This window comes from Coffea eugenioides, chromosome 6, assembly GCF_003713205.1.
Source record: "Coffea eugenioides isolate CCC68of chromosome 6, Ceug_1.0, whole genome shotgun sequence".
NCBI lineage: Eukaryota > Viridiplantae > Streptophyta > Magnoliopsida > Gentianales > Rubiaceae > Coffea > Coffea eugenioides.
Window position 1 is genome coordinate 24326194 of NC_040040.1, and position 7980 is coordinate 24334173.

Here is a 7980-nt window from a genome sequence, read left to right on the forward strand (position 1 = left end):
TACATTCACCGGTTCAAGTACAGGTACTTCAAAAGTTTTCACTTCAAACTGGCTTTAATTGTCGGCACCTCCTAGAACAATCAAGGCAAACACTTAAGACTCGACTCTAAAACCTAGTATGGAATTCGCAAGTGAGACTCGGTTACAAGTCATATGCCTAGTCAGAAACATGCAAAGCAAAGAGGTGATCTCGGAGTAAAAAGATAACCATTAGTCTTAAAGGCATGAACAACCTCAAAACCCTACCTACATGACTGACCAACTCCAAATTTGAAGTAGAAAATGAAAGTGAAGTCAATACTAAGAAAACAGGATTTTCCAGTTTCGCGCAACCCTATATGAAAAATCATATCTCAAGTTTTGTAAGTCCAAAATTAATAAAAGTTATACCGTTGGAAAATAAATTCAAAGGGCTATAACTTTCCAGAAAACATCCTCATAAGATTCAGAACGCAAGTCAGTCAAATTCAAGTCGCAAGTTGCTGCTTTATCCAGTGGATGACAGAACAGGTACAATATTTCAGTCAACTTTGAAGAATCACCATAAATTGCACGGACAGAAACAGGGTCTGAAATTTACACGGTTTATAGCACTATGAATCTAGTTTAAAATGCAACAAACGGAACTCAATTCCGACATTCCTACATCAAGATATAGCAAATTCCCCGAGACTGTGCAGGAGCTCCGCGAAAATTTTGACAGCATTTCCCTTGTCTTTCTTTACTTTTCCAACCAAACGTCAACACCCAATCACAAACTATCAACCACCTTTAATTAGAGCCACAATACCCTTCAAAACAACCAAATGGTAGCTCAACAAAGAAGCCCTAGAAAAGCCCCAATTATAAACCCTAAAACCAAAAGACAGTTTTGAGGTCGTTTAGCGGAACGGACACAAATGGTACTACGGTTATCGGATAGAGGTGGAAAATACACCGTTTCGAAGGTAACAGATAGGAATACAATGTTGAAGAAGGCCACTCAGTCCAGTTTCTAGTGCAACCAGGTCAAAAATTCAATATACTAACCCAAAACCGCAAAAACAGGTTAACAAATCGCATTCTGGTTACTGTACCATAATTCAGGCTACCTAAGTCCAAATCAAGTGATTCCAAAGCCATCCAAAAGCTAAGACACCAGGATACATTTCTTAAGAAGACGTCAACAACCAAATCAGAAGTAGTCCCAACCAAATTAACCAATTATAGAAGCAATTATCAAGTTCGGGTAGAAACAGGGTAGCAGGGGTATTTCAGTCTTTTCACGAGTTACGCTACTCCGATTGGCCTGAAATTTTGCAGGAATCTCTAAAATATCATTCCCTACAACTTTCATGTTTTAAACCAATGCCAATTCGGTCTCTAACTATGATGAACAGTACCGGGCAGAAAGGGGGGTAATCGAAACCCTAACTTCCGAAATTTCCGTTCAATGCGGAAATTTTCCGCAAATAACTACAATTGACACACTAAGCCTTCATTCCAGATCATTTCCAACCATCACACATGGCCACACAACATGAATCATATGAAAACAGAAAAAATCATGAATAAATAGAAATGTCATCAATCTCAACCAAAATCATGAAATAACACCAAAAATCATCCTTTAAGCTACCACAAGTCATGAATTAAGCATCATTAGATGGAGGAGAGGGGTTCCTTCACTACTCACCTTAGTAATACAAGAGAGAGAGCAACTAATCACCTTAGCCTTCCAAACAACTCCACTAAATACCTCACAATCACTAAGTGAAGGAGTTTTATGGAACAAATGCAAGATCAAATGGTTGATTGGTTGAATTTGAGCAAAATGGAAGCAAGAATTTGAAGAGCTTTTCCCTTTCTTTTTGCTTGAAGTGGCCGGCCAAGAAGAGGAAGAAAATGGTGAATTTTTGGTAATTTTTTTGATTTATTTGGTCAAATGGTAAAAGGTGAATAGTAGTCATAAAGTACAACCAATCTCTAAGTGACACTTGTCACTATAATTAATGCATGCATACCACTTTATTTCCTCTCACACCAATCCACTTGGTAACCTCTAATTATCTCCTAACACCCGGTAAATTAAACTCAGTATCCAAATCTTAACCTAGTTGGCCGAATTTTTCTGAACTTTTCGCACTAGCGGGTCCCACGTCCGGTATACGCTCTTAATTTCTCAAAAACTAACCGATACTAGAAAAATCATTTAAAAACTATATTTACTCATAAAAAGTATTTAGAAAATTTTTTTAATAAAGAAAATGCATAAAAGGGGTACAATTAAATAAAATAAAGCCTAGAAAATCGAAAAATTTACGGGTTCTCACAGTACCAACCATACCTATAACTATTTCACACCTACTAACATAATATGAAACTAGTTTAGATTCATTAAATTTTATAAAATTACATGGAACAAGACGCCAAATTGACAAAGGTATAACCCTACATTAGTGAGTTAAATCTCTAGATATAACACTTTATTGAACTAGTATTAAATCACAGTGGTTATTGATGAAACAATACCTTTGGATAATTACAATTTATGGCACCAAGTTAATTATGATTTAAAAAGTAAAAGTGTTAAATAACTTGTTCAAAAAATCAACTCAAATAACCATGAAAAATTCACTTGAAAATCATAGAAATTCATTAATTCCCTAGGTATACAAACTATCAAAAGATAAACATTAAGAAAATAAAAACAAAACTTGTATTATGAATAAACATAAATAGTGATCGCATAGGTAAGATTGTCAATTACCAATGATTTTCAAACTTTTCTATTATTTAGACTATCACAAATAAAACAAGTAAATTATACTACTAACATGAAATAAAAGTAGTAACAATAGAAAGCTTTTAAGGTTATGAAATTTCTAACCGCTCTTACAAATAAAGTTACCAATTACATAAATATTATTATCTTAGTTGGTTATGGTATAACGTTCTAATGTACATGATACAGGCTTTTGTTGACGTACCAATTAAGCGTGACCAACGAGCGTTATTACCTTAACTCTTTTTTTTTTTGTTGGGAAAATGGACTTACTTACTAGAAGTTACTAATTCGGAAGAGATAAGCACTTCGTCAACAATTTGGCGTGACATTCTAATCCCGTGACATTCTAATCCCCGATACTGAAAATCAGTTCCCCCCCCCCCCTCCTTCCCCCAGCCCCCAAAAAAAGTAAGTTTCAATTCACACTCTCGTAATAAATGTAGAACTCAAAAAATTTCAACAAAAATATATAGGAGATATATTTGATAAAATTAATATAGATGAGGAGGCAATTTACACCCATACAAGTATGTGTGGAAAAAGAGGAATAAATATCAACAATATATTATTAATCACACATAATAACAAGACTCTCAAATTTTATCTTTTTTAACTGATACAATAATAAGACTCTGTATTTATAAACTACTTAATTTGGTAAATAAATCTGACAACCATAAGAAATTTTCAAATACAATACTAATTCCTAAATAATAAAATCATAATAACTTGATTCAAACAGAATTACTGAAATCTTAACTTCACTAAAAGATTGCTAAATAATAATATAGAAATTTTTATCTTTGAGACTTAATTTAATATGCCAACATAAACCTCTGCGCCGGGAAACTAAAAGAAATTCTACATTGGGGGATACATTAGCAGAAGAAAGAAAAAACTTTCGGGTGCAGTATAGTAACACGAGTGTTCGAGATGCACCAAGAAATTGAAGGATATAAAACTTTGATTGTCCAAGGGAGCACCAGTACTCTCGGAGGTTTATTCAATACAGAAATCAAACACGAGGCACACGAATGAAACAGGTTCCAGTATCACACATTAAGACAAGGTGATTTGAGCTGAACAACGAAAATACAGAAATCACTTGAGCCGAGCTCTTGGATAAGAGTGCTAGATTACTAGATTGAAGAAGTAGATGGAACCAATACAAAGTTCTCTGCAGGGAAAAAATGGCAAACAGGGGCTGTGCCAGGTTCGATACCAAGCACTTGGAAGGAAACATGATCACGGTTCCATTGAGAGGTATCCATGTGACAAATTGCAATAGCTTCAACCTTATCACCATTCTCTCCAGATAGAACAATCCTGTATAAACGATTATCGCCCTGCTGATAGTGGCAATAGAAAACTATGAAAGGATATGGCATGGTGTGAGTGTGTGACAGCTGACCATCTTTGGATTTGAAATTCGTTCAGGAGCTTCTGTGATTGTATAGTTCTGTAATCTAGCAGCATTAGATTTTGCGAGGTGATGAGTTGATAAAACTTCAATATCGGTATTCAATCCCAAGATCATTCGTGCAAAATCTACCAATGACTCGTAGGATGTGGCAGTGGCACAAGCCTTGGATTCTCCCTTGATAGGCTTAGTCTCGCATGCTCGGAGTGTATCTTCCATCACTTGGGCCTTGCGAGATCCTTGAGGGAATGAAAAGTGTTGAAGAATTTGTGGGAGTTTTACCAATTAAAAGGGGATAGGATCGGCTTGTTCTCTAGGCCAGAGATAAGGAGAGGACAAAGGACTAGGATCTCCGTCAGGGAAAAGGATACTCATTGTTTTGCCTAACTTGAGATCATCTAAAACGAAAAACACGGTTGTACTTGGATCCATCTGATGCATCCCGTGGGATGAGGAGTGAGAATGATCATGCATTGACATCTTTCTTGGACGTGAGTAACATGATCTCTCTTGCTATTTCTCTGCGGATTATTGACATCCATGCGCTGATGCCTGATTGCATTAGTACCATCAACGGGGACAAAATCACAAGTTCCCTGTAATGGTTGTGCAGTGTTGTGAGAAAGTGAGAATTCAATCCACCATATATGATATATCACAAAAAAGAAATAGAGGGAAAGCAACTTACCAGAACAATTAACAGATGAAAGAGGAGATTCCAACAAGCAAGTCCTTTGGAATCCATCAGTTGGTAGATATTATTTCTCTAGCTGGCAACTCCTCTTTGAAGGTGTTTGCAAGAGCAAAAATAAAGTGTACTTGCTTTGAAGGTTGTTTTTCAACATACTATAACTAGAATATGACCCATTGAAAGATGCATGTTTCTTGTCGCGGTTAAAAAATGAACCAAGATATTTGATACTCAAATCAAGTTCCGTTCAATAAGATTTCTTGTAAAATTACTAATCAAGTCAAGTTTAAATAGCATTTTGTAATCTGTCAACTTCAAATTTGACTTGAATTTAACTCGATTATCATAAAATAAAATTTAAATATAAATAATTCAAGCTACTCAAACTTGACTCGTACTTAGCTTATAAAAGCTCGTTTGAGTTCGACTCAATAAATAAACAAGTCAAGTTTAAATATAATTTCGAACTTGTTAAAATAATTAAATAAACTTTTAGAGTGTTCGGCTTCTAAAAACTCGTTTACACCTGTATTTCTTGTGCGCTTTGTAATCACATCGATGGATAGACATGAGGCTAGGCTTATTCTAGTAGATCTAGACCCAAAATCACTAAATTACTTTAGGGTGTTTGGCTTATCAAAGCTTGCTTACGCCCATATTTCTTGCGCGCTTTGTAATCAGATCAATTGACAGACGTGAGACTAGGCTCAATCTAGTGAATCTAAACCCAAAATCACTAAATTTCTTCAGCTCTAGATCATAACTATACTGAGTTTGGAAGAAAAATAATGGACCAAAATCTAGACCTACCCCGAATTGATTTTGGTACCAAATGAATATGTATGTAATTTTCAGAGTACGCAAATTATGAAAGATGGGCTTAAAGTTTGAGTAAATTTTATACACACTGACAGTACATACACTATCAACGGTGGATTCATGGCACATGCGCAATAATTGAATTTCAAATTTAAATTTTGTATAATTATCATTCATCCAACGCTAACAATGTATACACTGTCAGTGTAGAAAAAATTAATCCTGAAAGTTTATGCGACAATATGTTGATTTTAAGAAATTGTTTATTTTACATTAATTTACATACATTTGATTATTTTTAAAATAACATGATTGATTATGTTAGATTATAAATAGGCAAAAAATACGTGTTGATGTATGAGTTAGTGTGGATTCCTATCAATGTTTATGTGGTTATGCAATTTGAGTTGTGCTTTTGGAAATTTATAATATATAAAAATTTTAATAATTTCAAAGTTCAAACTACTTCACTATTTTTTATTAGTAATAAATCATCGGAAGGTGCAGTTAAATTCAATGGTAGGTCCCATATGGTTATCTGGCATGACATGTGATCATCCATCTCATTATGGGCCCGCCTATGGTACACATTTTCCATCCTTGAAGAGTAAGGTGGTAATTTGTTACAACTCCTAATTCTTTGATATTCATAAATAGCAATCAATTCCCTTTTTGTGAACTAGGTGAAAATTATACCCTCTTTATGAATTTCAAAAACTTACTATTACCCTTACCCAAACTTTCCCAAAATATATTTGGGGTTAAATCCACTTCACACCCTTTAATTATACTTAAATTCTTCTTTAGTCCTTAAACTTAAAAATGAAACATTTTAATCTCTAAACTATAAAATTTGTTCCACTTAAATAACATCATTAATTGAGACAGATTTTATGCCTAAATGAGCATACTTGAGGAACTAAAATGGACAAATTCTATATTTTAGTGGCTTCAGCACAACAAATTTTAAAATTTAAGAATTAAAGTATTCCATTTTTTAATTTAGGGATCAAAATAAGAATTCGAATATAATTAAAAGATCCAAAGTATGATTAACCCAAATATTTGGTTGCTTATATCTAATTATGTTCAAGTTGGTCCCATATACATTAGCAAGCGAACCTAGTTTGAGAAGGTATTATGTACACCATGTACGCTATGTGGTATGCCACACAGTGTACAAATGTCAATCACTCATTGCTAAAAAATAAAAAATAAAAAAATCGCTCATTGTCAAATTATAGTGGTGGGTCGGTCATTATCTACTAAGTACTAGACAAGGAGTGACCTACCACATTACTTGGTAACTTTTGATTGGTTCTAGTACTGTTTAACTATTATTTTTCCCTTAGTGGCAAGGACATGCAGGAGTAAGCTAGTCAATGTTCCGAAATGGGCAGACCAATGTAGGTTAATTTTTTTTTTTATATAAAACAAAAGCCAATATTATTAATAATGTAAGGATCGAATTTTTACTTATTTTAATCTTATTTTAATGGCTTAATTAATTATTTATTCACCTGTTTTCTCAGAATAATTTATTTCAATCATTTTAAATCCATTTATATGGAATAATGTCTCCTTTATGTTTTAAAAATATTTTGTTAGAAAAATTTATTTTTCGGAGGCTCGTTCGATAAGAAATGGCGAAGACACGCTTGTCGAGACTATATTCGAAATCATGAGTGCAATAATTTGGAGATTTGAGAACTTATGTTTTATTTCTAAAATGGTTATTTTATAATTAATTACATTAGTAGTAGTTAATTTTATAATCGTTATATGAATTTCTCGTCAATTTCGCCTTATCGCGCGTGAATTAGAATTTCGCGAATATCGAGTTGGAATGGTTAAACGGAGATTTAAGAAATTTATTCTAGACTATTAAGAGTGAATAATTATAATGTTTAAGAAAGTGCATTAAAGGTTTAGTGCACAAGTGAAACAAATCCGAGAGGAAACGAGCACGAAACGCGCGCCCACGCGCATTATTCCTAGTAGACTTTTGGAGCATTGTTAGCCACACATTCTTAAGTTTCCTCGAGAAGCTTTTGCAGCTGCAACAACTCTCTCTTTCTCACTCAAACAGCCGTGCATCACCTTGGAGAAGAAGACCAAAAATTTTCTTCATTTCACCTCACTTTCTTGCACCAAATCACCTCAAATTCACACTACACCTTGCAAATAACTTGGAGATCATCTTGGGATAGGAGAAGAGCTTCATTCTCACGGTTTCTTGAAGCTAAGAAGGACCGAAAATTTCTGGTCTTAACATCTAAGGAG

General features: G+C 34.1%; 1 pseudogene; it reads right to left on the reverse strand.

Annotated features, from left to right (window-relative positions):
- Positions 1-3802: 3802 nt before the first annotated feature.
- LOC113775481 lies at positions 3803-5096 on the reverse strand (annotated as a pseudogene).
- Positions 5097-7980: the final 2884 nt, after the last annotated feature.